This window comes from Oratosquilla oratoria, chromosome 14 (assembly GCF_046742065.1).
Source record: "Oratosquilla oratoria isolate Oo_2021 chromosome 14, ASM4674206v1, whole genome shotgun sequence".
Lineage (NCBI taxonomy): Eukaryota > Metazoa > Arthropoda > Malacostraca > Stomatopoda > Squillidae > Oratosquilla > Oratosquilla oratoria.
The window spans coordinates 27,729,640-27,747,139 of record NC_134790.1 but is presented as its reverse complement, the minus strand read 5'-3'; the positions used below and the strand labels follow the sequence as shown (position 1 = coordinate 27,747,139).

Here is a 17,500-nt window from a genome sequence, read left to right as displayed (position 1 = left end):
ATTCAATATCTACAAAAGGAGGGACAAACCAAACTTTTCTCTTCTTTTTTATATTCTCGTCTATAGGAAGATTAAGATTAACCAATGAACGGGTAAAAATCAAATTTACAGCTATATTGACAAAATATCACAATTTGCTTATTTTTAGAAAACGAGATGTCTGAAGTTATTTTTACATATACTTGCTAAGATTCCTTTTGTACATGGGGTTTACCCCTCAACTGAATAAAAAAAATTCCCATCTTTTGTCACAGAAGAATCTCTAATTGTATGAATACCTTGATGGTACAGATACGAACAAATATTCTAGCCAACATAGGGTTTTTCATAATACAAAATTCAAATTCTTTATCTGACAATCTTTGTTTTATCTTTTCAAGAAAATTAAAAATGGTAACATATCACAAATTCGACAAAAAATCATATTGAAGTTGAGAACTAGTGTGGGGCAAAACTTTTGTTCGTGACTGTACATACATATACCAAAAGGCTTTTTATTTTTTTTTCTTACAATAGGAGTGGCTGAATCAACGCTTATACCTACTCTACACCCACCCCACGCCCATCCAAACACCCATTCCTTGCTCTTCCTATTCTCTCTCTCTCTCTCTCTCTCTCTCTCTCTCTCTCTCTCTCTCTCTCTCTCTCTCTCTCTCTCTCTCTCTCTCTCTCACCTACTTAGTTACGATGAAAAATGGTGTAGACAGGGGACCTAAAGTTATACCGAGGTCGGATGCAAAATTAAATATAAAAATCAATTAATAAAAACGAAAAAGATGTCAATGTGTTGTTGTTGTTGTTGTTGTTATTGTTGTTGTTGTTGTTGTTACTAAGTCGTCCTTGTCATTGAGGAACCGCTCATTGTTCCTCCTATACTAACATTTCGTGGATGAAGGGGGATTATCCCTCACCTCAGCCACACGGCTAAAAATGCAAAGGACAAACTCAGACACGCGCAGACATTTGACGAACCCTCATGAGTGATTATATTCTTATTTAATTTTCATTTCTTCATTCTATCCTTATGTTTTTTATTTTTATATCTCTTTTTCTTTGTTATATTTCATTTACTTATTTGTTAATTTTCCTTTATGTTTTATCTATTTATTATTTTCATTTATTAATTTATTTGTCTGTCTTGTTTATCTATTCTATTATTATTTCTATAAGCAACTGGTGATGACGTCATCAACGAACACGACGTATGATTGGCTAACTTTAGAATTGTTGTTCTCAACCTGGCATAGGATGATTAAAGAATATATATAACACAAAAAATAAAAATAAATAAAAATTAATGAAAACAACATGAATCTATTTCAAGACCACAAACCCACTGTGTATTGGCAGGAGACAAAGAAAAAAAAAAGAACTGTTAAGTTTTAAAAAACGAGGTTGAGGTGTAGATGTGGTGAGTTTGAAAATTGTTGTTGCGACGAACCAACTGTGGTGGATGCAGTTCTTGTTCAAGATGGCTTTGTTCTTGTGGAGCTGTGGAAGGAAAACGCAACACAAACGAATGAACAAAAGCTGGAGAACAGGGCTGGAGAACAGAGCGATGACGAAGAGGAAAACGAGAAGAAAGGTGAAGACAAAGAAGTGGAGGAAGAAGGTGATGGTTATGGTGGTGGTGGTGGTGGTGGTGGTGGTGGTGGTGGTGGTGGAAGTGATAGTTGATCTTGTGGTGGATATAGTAATGGTGATGGTGGTGGTGTTGATGCTGGTGAATATGGTGGAGAGTATAGCAGTGGTGGTGGAAGTGATGGTAGTGGTAGTGGACATGGTGGTGATGATAGTGGTGGTGATGATGGTGATGGTGGTGGAGGTGGGAGTAATGGGGTGGTGGAAGTGGTGGTGAAAGTGGAAGTGGAAATAGTGGATATGGTGGTGGAGGATATGGTGATGGTGATAGTGGTGATATATATGTGGTGGTAGTGGATATGATGGTGATAAAGGTGGTGATGTTGGTGGTGTATATGGGGGTGCTGGTGGAAACCCCAGAAACCCCACAACCCGTAACATCATGCGACCACGTCTTGACGTCACCCTCGTGACAAGTTTGTCCTCGAAGCGAGATTGACCTTGTCCTCGACAGAGGACGACGTCGCCGCAGAAGAGGACAGCCTGGCCTCCCTCCCACAGGAGCAAAGACACAGAGGAACAAACAGACACACAATGCACAAAGTCCCCAGACCGGAAATTGATACAAAAAGATGTAGACCAAAACGAACAGAAACTGTACAATAACTTACTACCCCATCCCCCCCCCACCCCGTCCCCCCACTCTCACTGCAGAACTCACCGCCCTGACCTTTAGCTGGAAACACAGGAGCCCCCTCTCCCTCCCCTCCTCCCCCTCCCACCTCTCCGGGTCGATGACGTCACACGGGAGTTACCACAAAAGACACAGTCCGTCAAACAGGACATGCAACTCGAGCGAGATAGGGCAGTGACGTCACAGTGACGCACCGACTTGACGTCACACTTGAATCGTCCAATGAGGCTATTCTGTCAGTGTCGTCACAGGTCGTGACGCAACGACGACATGACGTCACACTTGATTCGTTCAATGAAGCTATTCAGTTAATATGACAATATCCTGCCATATTTGGTAAAGTTCATTACACCGGAAATAAAACAGCTAAATATGGATAAAGAAGAGAATAAAAAATGCACAATGAGAAGATAATAACTCGTACACATAACCACGCATGTACACGGATATGTACGCTCATTCAAGCGTGCACAAACACTCAAACAATCACACACAATTCCACACACGAATCATCAACCTAACCTTGGAAAACACCAACACGCACATAACATAAAAAACTACTTCCACCCTTTCCAGAAATAATGAAATTTACGAACCTCCCTTTAGCAAACATAAAACGATAGACCCTGATCTGAACATTGTATAAAACGATCGTGACCCCTTCTAGGAAAGAATAAGGCAGTGCAGTAGAGAATTTATCTTGTAGAGTGTAGGATGTAGTTATATTTCCGTTCGGGAAGGTGAGAGGTTAGAATGACAAAGGATAAATATCCAAGAAAATGGGAAATAATTTATTGATAAGTGAAAGGAAGTGTATATAGTGTGTGTGTGTGAAAGAGGGAGAGAGAGAGAGACATAGAGAGAAAGAGAGAACCTGGAAGAAGTGCTAAGAAAAGGGCAAAGGTTAAGGTCGGAGGAGCAATTCCATGACGATCTGAGGTCGACACGGGAGGTAGAGAGCAGGATGACTGATTGATTTTTGTGTGTTTATTCCTGGCATCACAACCCTCGTGGCCAGCGACCCTGTACCCCCAACGAAGAACTCTTCTCCAGCTAATTGGAGTCTTCAGCGAGGTCAAGTGACTCGAGTATTTTACAGAGTTCAATAAACGAGCCAGAGTATGCATATGCATCTTCCATGATAAGAAACATAAAATAATGTAAAATGTCCCTAAGTCAATGTTTTTTATTGTGAAACGAGGAAAACAAAAAAGAATTACTTAGGTGTAACTACAGAAAAGCGACTACAACGGTCAGTAACGTTGGGACATATTTTTAAAGTAATAGCGACATGACGTCACCAACGCAGATTTAAGGCCATGCAACTAGAATGTGTACCAAGATTTTATATAAATTAAATAACCATGCAGGAGGCAAGCCACGTATATAACTACAAGATTGTGTAATATTCCATCTCACGGGTATTGTTGGGTAATTCAAAGGATGTAACTCCTAAACACAAATCCAGAAGGGGAGGTAATTCACGTAGTCTTTGTTGAAGACTGAGTGCGCTCATGCAACGATGTAATCATGTCGTGGCATTTCGACACCTGTGTCCCTGGAGAGAGAGAGAGAGAGAGAGAGAGAGAGAGAGAGAGAGAGAGAGAGAGAGAGAGAAAGAGAGAGAGAAGCATAACGTGATGCAGCAACTTGTTCAGACATTTCGTTCGATCTTCCACGATCTGATGTTCATGAACTGCATAAGACCCTGGAGGAAAAGGTCCTGGAACAGCGGCGGTGGCGGTATCGCTTACAAAAGACATCCAGCTAGTTGAAGTTTCTGTAAGAGGATGGACAGCGTTGGCTTAGGGGGGATGGTGGGCTCTTGAAAGCCCTAGAGACCTTCCGACTCTCAGTTTTCAGGTCAAAAGAATCGAAGAGTCTGGCTTGAGGCGTCCGACGACGCAGTGAGTGAACAGGTGCGGGAATGAAGTCATTCCCAACAGGTCCGTTCCCCGACTACAGATCCCTTCCCCAACCAGTGGATTCCGGCACTAACCTAACCTAACCTAAACCAACTTTCTCTGATATGCCAATAAAAAAAAACACACACCATGGCTCGTGGAGTCTCTGAACAACCACGACGTTAAACCATCACAGGGAAAAGAAACACGACTTCGGCCCCAAGTGCAGTGGGAACGGAACCAAAATATCAGCAGCCAAGGGGGAAGGACCCACTCTATTTCTGCCGAGGGCGACGCAGGGAACCAGACTCCTGAAGCTGAACTGGTCAGGTGACCTTGACGAGGGTGGGACAGGTGGTGGGAGGTAACTCAGGAGGCAAAAAGAATGGTGGACGGGACAGGAATAGAGGTCAGATAGGACAGAAGCCAAAGGGAAGAATAGGGGCCGAAGGGAGGAACACAATTGAAAAGGAAGAAAAGACACATGATAAAACAAAAACAGACAAGAAAAGAAATAAGTGAACAGGACAAAAATAAGAGGGACAACAGGGGAAAAAATGGCTAAGAAAAGAGGGAGAAGGAGGCAAATGGAAGCAGTGGAGCAGAGCAACATGAAGGTAAGAGAGGCTGAGACGAGGCTTATGAAGAAGAAGAAGAAAGGGACGGGGGACAATGGCGGAGGGGAGAAAGTAAGAAAGAAAGAAAGAAAGAGAAGTAGGAGGAGAGAGGTTGGAAAAGTGTAGAAGTCAGAAAGGGGAAGTGAAGAGACGAGTGAGGCGTGAAGGGCACTAAGGAGCCGAAGAGAAGGGGGAGGAAGAGGTGTGAAGGGGGACGCAATTGTGAAGAGAAGGAGAAAAAAAAAGGGTGTAAAGGGGGAAGAAGTGTGAGGGGGAGAGGAGGAGTGAATTGAGTTGCAAAAGAGAAACATGAAGAGTGTGTGTGTGTGTCTCTCTCTCTCTGTGTGTGTGTGTGTGTGTGTGTGTGTGTGTGTGTGTGTGTGTGTGTGTGTGTGTGTGTGTGTGTGTGTGTGTGTGTGTGTGTGTGTGCGCGCGCGAGTGTGTGTGTGTGTGTGTGTGTGTGTGTGTGTGAGAGAGAGAGAGAGAGAGAGAGAGAGAGAGAGAGAGAGAGAGAGAGAGAGAGAGAGAGAGAGAGAGAAGGGGTGGAAGGAAAAGAGAGACAGACAAATAGATTGAGAGACAGACAGGCTGAAAGAGAGAAGGGAAGAGAGACAAACAGATAGACTGAGAGACAGACAGGCTGAAAGAGAGAGAGAGAGAGAGGGAGAGAGAGAGAGAGAGAGAGAGAGAGAGAGAGAGAGAGAGAGAGAGAGAGAGAGAGAGAGAGAGAGAGAGAGAGAGAGAGAGAGAGAGAGAGAGAGAGAGATACGAAGGGAAAGGCTTGGCGAGGTTAAAGGTGATACCAGGATAGCGCGGAGCGGAAACGCGTTGGAAGGCAGGAAGCAGCCGTTGGGCGAATAAATTGATAAAAGAAAAAAGATAATGGAAGGAAAGAGGAAAGAACAAATGCCGTCCAGGAAGGACGGCAGTAACAAATTGCTGGCGCAAATCTGAAAGGAAGTGGAAGAAGAAGAAGAAGAAGAAGAAGAAGACAAGGGAAGAGAGGAGAGGGAGAATGGCAAGAGGAAAGAGAAAGGGAGGGAGGGAAAGAATGAGAAGAAAGAAGGGGGAAGAGGAGGAAGGAGGGAGGGAGAGAGAATAGGAAGGAAGGAAAGAGGGAACCGTAAGGAAAGAAGACTGTAGTGGATTTGTTCCCTTTGTAGTACAAAACAGCGGTTAGAGGTGGAGCACAGGGAAGTGGGGGAACGTGAATGTGGGTGAGGTCTCTTGCAATGAAGAACGGCCAGCATTGCGGCAGGGGAAGCAGTGGGGAGGGGGGAAGGGGGAGGGGGTGATGTGTGGAGGGGAAGGTAGTATGTGGAGGGGGATGGAGAACATGGGTAGAGGGTGTGGTGTGAGGGGCATAATGTACGAGGAAGTATAACCTATGAGGTGGGTTTTGGGTGTATGTATAGGGGTAACGGGGTTGGCTATGAGGTTGTGTAGGGTATGAAATGCGTGTAGGTATGAGGTGTGTAAATGGGGATATGAGGTATGTGTGTGTAGGAGGTTTGAGGTGTGTATGGGGGTGTGGGTTGTTGGTCCGAGTTTTATGTATGGAGAAGTTAATTGTTGTTGTCTCAATGATTGGAAACCCGCAGCCCCCAAGTAACCGACAACGATCCTCGGGTTTTCCTATAGATTTCCTTGGACTGTTGTCTATGTTTTACTAGTGCGGAACTAGAAGGAGAGCAGTCGCCGGTTGTCATTTGTGGAAAGGTGGCAGAAATAGAGCTCAAGTTAAAAAAGATCTTGGGGCCCAGTCTAGACAGCGAGTGTCAGCCTCGCCCATGTACTAACCTGTCTCCACGCATGTCTTGAGACATTCAGACAGTGCCATGAAAATGTGAACAGGCACGTTTTATAATTAGACATTTTTTTTAACTTACTGCTAATAGATGACATTTAATTTGTGCATTTTTAAATACATCACAAACACGTCCGTTATTTAGTACTAAGATGAAAAATCGCAAAAATGACAAACTACAAATATGTCTAGTATTATTAAATCACGAGAAAAAAAAACATTCTTCTGAAGTATCATTTATGTTTACGATGATACTGAAAGACTGTTGACGAACTTTAGAATCCGGCTGTGTACGAGCCCGACTTTAAGAGACATGTAGAGAGTCTCGAGATGTCTAGATCTTCCCATCACAACAAAAACCGTTAGGGCAATGAACGCCGTCCTTCCCAAAGCGTCTTGGAGCGACAGGAAGAGCGTTCATAATGGCTTTCCTCGACCAAAAGGAATCGCCAGATTGTTTCGCTCCCAGAACTCGATTACGGGCCAAATACTGCGGTTCGTGCTCAAAAGAAACCGCCAAACAAACAGACGGAAAACATCAAGACTACTTACCCAAGGGCGTCTCCTCAGCGCATCGTCCGTAACTGAAATTGTAAGAAAAAATATCCGTCAGGTTTCCAAGAGGAAGGTCCAACAGATTTCTGGCTAAAAATGGAGGAAAATGAAGAACAGCTTGGGGGTAAGATGGTGGGTGGAACAGCGAGTGAACTGAACTATGCAACAGCAACAGAGAGACGGATGGGGCGAAGGGAAAAGAATACATTACAGTTATATCATTTACAGCAGATTAATAAAACTTGTGAACTAGTTGAGGCAACAGATTACATAATGTTATGGTCCCCAGAAGTGACAAATTATCTTAAGGCACGTTATTCACAGCAGATTAATAAAAACTGATGAACAAGAAAGAGACCCAGGGAGCAACAACGGAAAGTTTAATAAGTTACACAATGCAGCATGCAGTGCATTAATACCATAATGGCAGTGGTTTTAACTACTTGGAATGAATGAGTCTCGCCAAGATAACGGTATGGGAGGTGGGGCCGGCTGCGACAAAACAAAGGACCGGAAGAAAACCGCTCCTGAAGATGTAAAACCGTTGTCTGGGTTTTAGCACCCCAGTGTGCTGATGTCATAGATTCAGGATTTTTTTCCGAAAAAAATATACATATATTTTTATGGAAGATGCAATCTAAGGTTATTTATAAACCATTAATGACTTTATCTCTGGTGGAGGATGCAGTCTAAGATTATAAGATTGTTTACAAATCATCAGTGAAGCTTCCCTGTAGCTAGACTGTGGCTTGTATCTTGTTTACTTTTGTCTAATCGAACCTCTTTTGATGTTGCCCAGGATTCTGAAGAGGTAGCTCTGTTTAATGCAGGATATAGTGGTGGTGGAAGCGGATTCGCAAAGGTGCATATCAGGCTCAGCAAAGGTGCGTTTCACTCGGTGCAATTATTATCCTTCTGCCACAGCCAGTGGCGGGTGACGCGCCTCCTACTACCTGGCATCATATTTGAGTAAGCGCGTTGGTTGTAGGTTCAGTTAGAGATGACGAGCCTCGTACTCTGCAACCTCGAAGCAAAACATCCCCATTCAAAGACAAAGAATCAGTGTTCTGGACAATCGTTCCGTTACAGAAGAACTTTGTTCATGAGAGCGTGAATGTGATGTATCGTACTTCAGAAGGAAGACTTGTGTGGTCTATAGATTAGTTTGTGGTCCTTCAAAAGACGCTTCTCTCTCTCTCTCTCTCTCTCTCTCTCTCTCTCTCTCTCTCTCTCTCTCTCTCTCTCTCTCTCTCTCTCTCTCTCTCTCTCTCTCACTCTCTCTCTCTCTCTCTCTCTCTCACTCTCTCTCTCTCTCTCTCTCTCTCTCTCTCTCTCTCTCTCTCTCTCTCTCTCTCTCTCTCTCTCTCTCTCTCTCTCTCTCTCTCTCTCTCTCTCTCTCTCCTCTTCCCCTCTTATTCTCTTTCTCTCTTTCTCTTCCTCCTCCTTGTCCTCTTTCTCTTCCTCTTATTCTCGTCATCCTCTCTTTCTCCTCCTCATTCTCTCTTCCTCCTCCTCCTCCTCTCTCTTCCTCTTCCTCATACAATTCATCTTCCTCTTCCTCCTCATCATCATTCTCTTCCTTTTCCTACTCCTATTCATCTTCCTACTTTTCTCTTAACTATTCTTCCCTTCTCCTCTTCCTTCTCTCTTCCTTCTCTCTTCCTTTTCCTCCTCTTATTCATCTTCCTCTTTCTCTTCCTCCTTTTCTCTTCACCATTCTCCCCTTCTCCTCTTCCTTTTCATCCTCCTCCTCGTATCATAATCACTTTCTCCTCTTCCTTCTCTCTTACTCTTCATCCTATTCCTCTTCCTCTTTCTCCTCCTCCTCCTCTTCTCATCATCATCCTTTTCTCATCCTCTTCTCCTCCTTTTCTCTCTTCCTTTTCCTCCTCCTATTCATCTTCCTTTTTCTCTTTCTCCTCTTCTCTTCATTCTTCCTTTCTCCTCTTCCTTCTTTCTCCCTTCTCTTCCTCCTCCTTCTCTTCTCCTTATCATCACCCACTTCTCTTCCTCTTCCCATTCTCCTTCTCTCTTCCTCCTCCAATTCCTCTTCTTTCTATTTCTTCCTCTCATCTTCCTCTTTCTCCTCTTCCTTCCCTTGAACTATACCAAATAGATAAATAAATAAATAAAATAAATAAATATATAAATAGAATACAGATATATATTAAAAATAAATAGAATTAATAATAAAAAGAATATAACAGAATAATAAATAGAAAAAATAGAATATAAATAGAAATAAAAAACAGATAACAGATAAAAAAAAAATGGAAATAAATGAAAATAAGAAACAACTTTGGCAACACAAGCTCGACATCTCAACCTTAGAGCGACATTTTGTCAAACTTCCACTGCCAACTTCGCTCCTGGTGCGACTTTTCTTTCAAACAAACAAAAACAAACAAACAAACAAACACAACGTAAGGAACGAAGTCTACATCAAACGTTTGAAACTGAAAACATCTCATCGCTAATTTGATTAAGAGCCAAACGTTATTAAACTTAAACGTTAACTTCACACTAAATACTGGTGTGACCAAGGCTCCTTCCACACGTATCGACTTTTCGCCGTGCGCCGTCCACGACACGACGTCATGTTCTCAAATAACCATTGGTGTCTACGGACGTTTCCATACGTCACGACCACGGACACGTGTGAAAGCGTCCGTAGACACTGATGGTTAGTTGAGAGCACGACGTCGTGTCGTGGACGGCGCACGGCGAAAAGTCGATACGTGAGAAATTATCCTGATACTTAACGTTCGGGAAGTGGTAATTGTCTTGACATTTTCTAATGGCTGTCGTCAGATGATTTTATTCCGCTAAAAGAATCTTCCGTCCCTGCCGATTTATTGTTCAATTGTTATGTGATCGTCTGGTTGCCGCCTAGTGATTTTATTCAGCCGGGGGAGGTGTTCGTTATCAGAGAATAAGAGCGGCGATAGTTCAACCTTATAGGGTGCGTTTACAACGTGCAAGTCTGGGCCGATTCTCGCCAAATGCTGTGAATTCGAATATCTGGAAGAAGACTTTGCTTGCAACATTCTAGACTTCCCCAAGAACATTTCAACAATCTGTCTAGCATTCGTAAAGGTTTAGCTCCTTTCATTTCGCCATTCGGTTTCTCAACACGTGACGCAAAACTAATTTGACATTTGAAGATTGAAAAAACGAAAGATTATAACCGAAGTCGTTTCTACCCAAAGGAACTCGCAACAGTTGATGAGAATCAGCCGGGACTCGCTCGGTGTAAACGCAGCCTTACATTTCACGGCACAGCGACCCAGCCAATAAAAAGATCAAGACACACTGTCAGTAATTAAAATCAAATGAGTGACTGGAATGGGCTCACAGGTATATAAATCCAAAGATCATTTACTCATTTTATCTCCAAAATGATAATGATAATCATGGTTCTCAGAAGAATGTGAAATTTTTGTATATATTTCTTATCACTACACTAAATCAAAATGTCAGCGTTGCAGGGAAGATCGGACTTTTTCACAAACACCTGCGGCACAATTACGGACACTCTGCGGCACACAGATTGATCAGACACACTCCCTACCCACGTTATTAGACAAACTTAGGTTTAAAAAGGAAATAAGCAAGAACTTGTTTAACAGTAGAGTGGTTCACGAATGGTGAAACTATCGGTTGTTTTAAAAGATGGTTAGATAACGTTATAAATAGGAATAATAGGTGGTAATGTACGCGGAACTGCCTAGTAGACCTTATGGTCTCTTGCAGTCTCCCTCATTCTTGAGTTCTGTGACCGTAGCAGCTTTATTTTTCTGCACTGTCTGAAGAGGATGTTTTTAACTCTATCCACCTCTCCCATTCATTTGGGGGAAAGCTACACCCTCCATTTGCCTTTCTTCCTCCAGAGGAGGTGGTTACTAAAGCCCTAGTCACACTAAGCTTACGACCTGTTTCCGACCACCTTCGACGGTGGCATTTTTGTTTCTCTCGTGGTTAGCGCCAGGTGGCTATTTCATCTTCATCTTCGTCTTCATGACAGGAAGGAGGGGGAGATTCATTCCAATTGCACTGTCTTCAATTCTCTTTATAAACAAAGGAACAGCACAAATCAGCCTGGTCGCCGCCGGTGGTCGGAAACAGGTCGTAAGCTTGGTGTGACTGGGACTCTAAAATACAGCCCGCGAGATCAGTTCATCTGAGCCGCTGCCGCATCGTACATGTATTTTCTCTTTTCCTTTTTTTATGTATTCAATGTATTGTATTGGACTAAAGGATTATACGACCCGCGTTCGTCATTCTCTCAGTTGTCTGGCTCGCTCTGGTGATCAAAGTTGGGTGACCCCAATCCCCAGAATAAGGAAGGGTGGGAATGAGTGATTCCTGTGAGACGATGATGATGATATGGTTTAACGCCACAAATTCCCCCTATCGGGAGTCAAGACGGTGCCCCTCACAGAGGACTTTGTAGCGTGGAATTTCATGAACCATGCCCTTGGTTCAACTTCGCCGGTGGCAGGGTTCGAACTGTCATGCCCTCGACCTTCGACGCCCTAATCTTCTCAGCCAGCAAACTTCATGTGAGACAATACGAGGAGATTCTGTAGGACTTTCATACGTGTGTTCCACCGTGATGACACGTGGTGAATACAATAGCTCGCGGGTGCTAAAGATGGTGTCACACACTATGGAAGCTTTGCCAGGGAATTCGTCGTGTAAAAAAAAAAAAAAAAAAAAAAAGGAGGAAGTCATATAAAGAAAAAAGCCTCCCCCCCCCCCTTTTTTTCTAAGTTGGAGGGGACGAAATAGAGAAGAAGGATTTCCTTGAAGATTTTTCTTGCTACGGGACAAGTCAAAAAAGGGGGACTCGTGACAGGTTCTTGATGGCATAAATAAACAAATAAATGTATAAATAAATAAGAATAAATTGATAAAGAGCAATCACATTTGACACATGGCACTGGTAAAAATGGTCGTTCCGGGCAGTTCTCCCCCCCTCTCCCCTCCCCACCCCAACACTTGTTGCAGTCTTCAGGATCTTTCCCTACCCCCACCCCCACCCCCACCCCCCACACCTCGTGTCTTTCACAAGCCCATAAGCAAACAACATGGCCAGGATGTCTTGCTGTTGTTTGTTCTTCCAGCGTCGCCTCTGACCAACCCCTCCCTCCTCTTCCACCTCTTCCTTCTCCTCTCTATCCTCCTCCTCCTCCTCCTGTCTCTCCTCCTCCTCCCTCCTCCTCCTCCTCCATTTAACTTTCCCTCTCTTCCTATTCCCTTTTCTCTTCTTTCCCCTCCTCCTGCACTTCCTTTTTCTCCTCCTCTTTGTCATCTTCCCCTCCAATATTTCCTTTTTCTCCTCCTCTTCTTTCCCCTCCTCCTCCACTTCCCTTTTCTCTTCTTTTTCCTGCTCCTCTTTTACCTCTTCTTCCTCCTTCTCCAGTTCCATTGTTGGAGACATTCTTTATCCCATTTGTAGGTGGAGGTGAAGTGTTTTGGAGCCGCGGCCTCGATAGCTGTGGCACCTACAGGTCTAAAAGCACGTGAGGGACGATTTGGCTCCTCCATTCTTATCTCTCTCTCCCTCTCTCTCTCTCTCTCTCTCTCTCTCTCTCTCTCTCTCTCTCTCTCTCTCTCTCTCTCTCTCTCTCTCTCTCTCTTTATATATATGTATGTATGTGTGTATGTATGTACGTATATTCACTAGAGCGAAATGTAGTAACACATAAATCACCCGGAGAACCCACAGTCGGAGTAAAAGAAATTTTGGAAGAACGTTCGACTTGGAAGGCAAACGTTCTCCCAAATGTTTCTTTTACTCCCACTGTGGGTTCTCCGTTTGATATATATATATATATATATAGTATATATATATATATATATATATATATATATAATATATATATATGCACAAGTATCACAAAACACAAGTGACTACACCGAGATGCAGAACACCAAAGGGAAAAGAAAAATTCTTAGAATCCGAGCAAATATCACGAAAGCGCTCTGATTCCAAGAATTTTTCTTTTCCCTGTGGTATTCATCATGTATATATATATACATATATGTGTGTGTGTGTGTGTGTGTGTGTGTGTGTGTGTGTGTGTGTGTGTGTGTGTGTGTGTGTGTGTGTGTGTGTGTGTGTGTGTGTGTGTGTGTGTGTGTGTGTGAGTATACTTAGGCAGGAGGTTCTCTCTGGCAAGAAAGGTTGTATATAATAGCATGATGACAATTCACAATTTTCTTGTTAACTTGTTCAATACAGCAAACAATACGACATATTTCAAGAGGCAATCTATGTAGAAGGTCAGCAAAGGACATTACAACACTGAGGCAGGGTAGTCAAACTAGAAGAAATTTCGGTACCAACGTTTCGAAGTTACACAACTTCATTTTCAAGGCAGAATGAATACATACAATGATCAATGAGTAAATATACAGAAAAGTGTTACATAGAATGAGCTAAGGAAAGGTCACAAACAAATAATAGAGAATAAACACGAACCTAGGAGAGGTCAGAGAGATGGGGAAAAAAAAAAAACTCAATAAGGACAAATGATCACTCACGTCGTGGGATGGTCAGTTGTCCCCCGCGCTGTGGGTTGGAAGAGGAGATATTATCAAAATGGAAACGTGCAATCATGGCTTTGGAAGAAAGGAGAACTTTAAGACCTTCAAGCTGTTTATTCATATCAGGGTTGTAGTGTTTGATATGCAGCACTTCGAGAATTGCAAATCTTCTGTGGTCTTTTTCCGGGGTAATGATGAAGGTGTCTTTCACGAGGTTCTCTCCTGTGAGTCGTAGTTGGTGGTGGTAGTCTCTAATGATTTTTATGTCGCCTGAAGATAAATGAGAAGTAACCCTTCTCAATACTTTAGTTGTAGTCACACCAATATGCGACATATGAGGCCCACAGTCCTCATATTGGCATACAAATTTGTATACATGACCATACTAAAGCAGACGGCATTCAGAGGTGGTGTTATTCCTCATGACCAGGTTGCATTTCCATTTTGATCATATTTACTCTTCCAATCCACAGCGTGGGGACCTATTGACCATCCCACAACGTGAGTGATCATTTGTCCTTATTGAGGGGTTTTGTCCTTCTCCCTGATCTCTCCTAGGTTCGTTTTTATTCTCTCTTATTTGTTTGTGACCTTTCCTTAGCTTATTCTATGTAAGACTTTTCTGTATATTTGCTCATTTATCATTGTATGTATTCATTCTGCCTTGAAAATAAATTTTGTAACTTCGAAACGTTAGTTCCGAAATCTCTACTCGAGTGACTAACTTGCCTCAGTGTTGTAATGTCCTTTGCTGATCTTCTATATAGATTGCCTCTTGAAATACGTCGCCGTTTTCGATGTATTGAACAAGTCAACAAGAAAATTGTGATTTGTCATCATGCTATTATATACGTTTTGTTGTGAAGATGTAAAACCAATCCCATTTTTATCAACATTATGATAAGGTTATTATTTGTTCGAAATACATATCTTGGGGATATTTCATAATTTCTCTTTAAATATTACATTTCGAATAAGAATACTTGGTAATATCCGTCTCCGAAACTACAGCATTTGGTAAATAAGATAAAAACTCTTCTTTCTGACGTTCCCATGACAATTCTTTAGAAATATATTCTAGAATACAAAAACACTGAATAAAGGAACACTAACATGAACAAAATCTAGGAGAAAAATGCAAAGAAGACATTATGCGACAAAGCAACTGTTTCAGTATTTACTCGTAAAAAAATGTAAAAATAAAATACACTTTTTCCATAAAAAAAAAAATAATTAACACAGAGAAGAGATAAAATATCAATAGGATCGACTCTCGGGGTTCAAAGCAATATTAATATATATATATATATATATATATATATATATATATATATATATATATATATATATATACACATATATATATATATACGTATACATATATATATATATATACGTATACATATATATACATATATATACACATATATATATATATATATATATACGTATACATATATATATATATATATATATATATATATATATATATATATTATGTGTGTGTGTGTGTGTGTGTGTGTGTGTGTGTGTGTGTGTGTGTGTGTGTGTGTGTGTGTGTGTGTGTGTGTGTGTGTGTGTGTGTGCGCGCACGCGCATGGTATTCAACAAACATGAGCACATCTACATGTACTCGTCTAACGAGGTCAAATATAACTGATATTAATTACAATAATGACTTTACGTTCGAGTAATTAATTTGCTCGACACATCACTTGTTTTCATTACAGATTCAAACAGGAACATGTATTAGTAATCACTTTAGAGCAATGTGTCTTAACCAGGGGTCCACGAGCCCCTAAGGGGTCCACGAGCCCCTAAGGGGTCCACGAACCCCTAAGGGGCCCGCAGAAACCTGTAATGGGGAATTTAACATGTTAATCTTAGAAGTTTGGTTTATTTCCCATTTCCAAAATAGACACTGATTTTTTTTTCAATGAAAACAGCCTCATGATAAACACATGTTAGTACAATGAAAACAATCTGATAATAAACAGTAATTTATGCGAAAAGAATTTTTTGTATTAACAATTCTTACATTTGGTGTATGTATATACTGTATATAAATATATATATATATATGTATATATATATATGCAACTGTTATCCCAGTTATAATTCACAGTTGCATACATACATACATATATATATATATATATATATATATACATATATATATAAATATATATATATATATATATATATTTTGTGTGTGTGTGTGTGTGTGTGTGTGTGTGTGTGTGTGTGTGTGTGTGTGTGTGTGTGTGTGTGTGCGTGCGTTTGTACAATATGTTTTTTAAGCAATAATTCTTTTCATGCTCCTCTTTCTCAACAACTTAAAAAAAAAACGTTTCTGCTCCTGTGCACTAGAAAAGGCAGTGAATAGTTCCCAGTTTACATAGATAAGGAATCTAATAAAATGTTGCACTATTTTTTCTTATAACTGCATTAAAATCGTCTCGCTATTTTCGTTTGTTTTTAATTTGTTTCGTTCGTAATTATGTCGACAATAGTTTCTGCACGAGAAGTAACACACTAGGCATGGGTTTACCAATGGATTTAATTACAGACCAAAAACACTCTGCCAAAGTCGAACGAAACTACTGCAAACGAACGCTAAACTTTGGAAATTGCAAACACAAACACGCGTACCCAATTTTTGCCAAGTCGCATCATTTAACTTCGTTTTTTTTTTTTTTTTGTTCTTCAGGTGTAACGAAGCACAGTTTGTGTATTTAAAAGACCGTCTTTATCCTCCCCTGTTTCTTCTTCTCCTCCTCCTCTTCCTCCTCCTCTTCCTCCCTCTTTCTTCCTCTTCTTGCATTCTCTTTCAGGCGCGCTGTGTTCTGTTCTCTCTCTCTTTCTCTCTTTCAGGCGCGCTGTGTTCTGTTCTCTCCCTCTCTTTCTATCTATCTTTCTTTCTCTCTCTCTCTTTCTCTCTCTCTCTATCTGTCTCTCTCTCTCTATCTGTCTCTCTCTCTCTATCTGTCTCTCTCTCTCTCTCTGTCTCTCTCTCTCTCTCTCTCTCTCTCTCTCTCTCTCTCTCTCTCTCTCTCTCTCTCTCTCCCTCCCTCCCTTTACAGCCCCTTCCCACCTCCTTCTCTTCCTCCCCTTCCCTCTTCCTCCCCTTCCCTCTTCCCCTCTTCTAGAAGAGGAGGAACAGCGGGGACACGGGGGAGGGGGGGGGGTCTGAAGAGGTCAGGACGGGAAAAGAAAAGCCCGACTTCCGAACGAGAGGCGATTAAGTGAAGAGGATGTAGATGAGGAGGGCTGGCTGGCGGACTGGGAGGCAAAAAACAAAAGCGAGGGGGAGTGAAAAATGAGACGAGAAAAGACAAGAGAAGACAGCTGAGGGGACGACAAAAGCATGAGAGTAAGTGGAGGGCTGAGAGGAGAGTCGAGTGGAGAAAAGAGAGGAGAAGAGAGGAGATCTAAGAAGAAAATAGAGTACAGGACAGTAGGAAAGAGGAGAGAAGAGGGTAGTCGAGTAGAGGGGAGAGAGGAGAAGAGAAGAGAGGAAAAGATCTAAGAAGAAAATAGAGTACAAGACAATAGGAAAGGGGAGAGAAGAGGGTAGAGGAGGTGAGGAAAGGTGGGAAGGGGTGAGAAAGGTCAAATGAAAAGGAAGAAGAACGTAGAAGGAAGTCTAAACTAAAGAGGAAGCTAAGAGGTATAAGGAAGAGGAGGTATTATGAGAGGAGGAAAGAGGGGAAAATCGTTCAAGACATGAGGTTATAGGAGAAGTGTAAAGGGCCATTTACACGGTCGAACAGTTTGACAAACCCGGTTT

The 17,500-nt window shown here is 41.8% G+C and overlaps 1 protein-coding gene across 6 annotated transcripts in view; it reads right to left on the bottom strand.

The window, feature by feature from the left end:
* Positions 1 to 17,500, bottom strand: part of LOC143032826 (hexosaminidase D-like) — a 196,507-nt gene that overhangs the window by 131,325 nt on the left and 47,682 nt on the right. For all 6 annotated transcript variants that reach the window (XR_012967135.1, XM_076197923.1, XM_076197928.1 and 3 more), the window contains exon 2: positions 7,156 to 7,187. The gene's annotated coding sequence lies outside the window, so the exon portion shown is untranslated. The remainder of the gene's footprint in view (positions 1 to 7,155; positions 7,188 to 17,500) is intronic.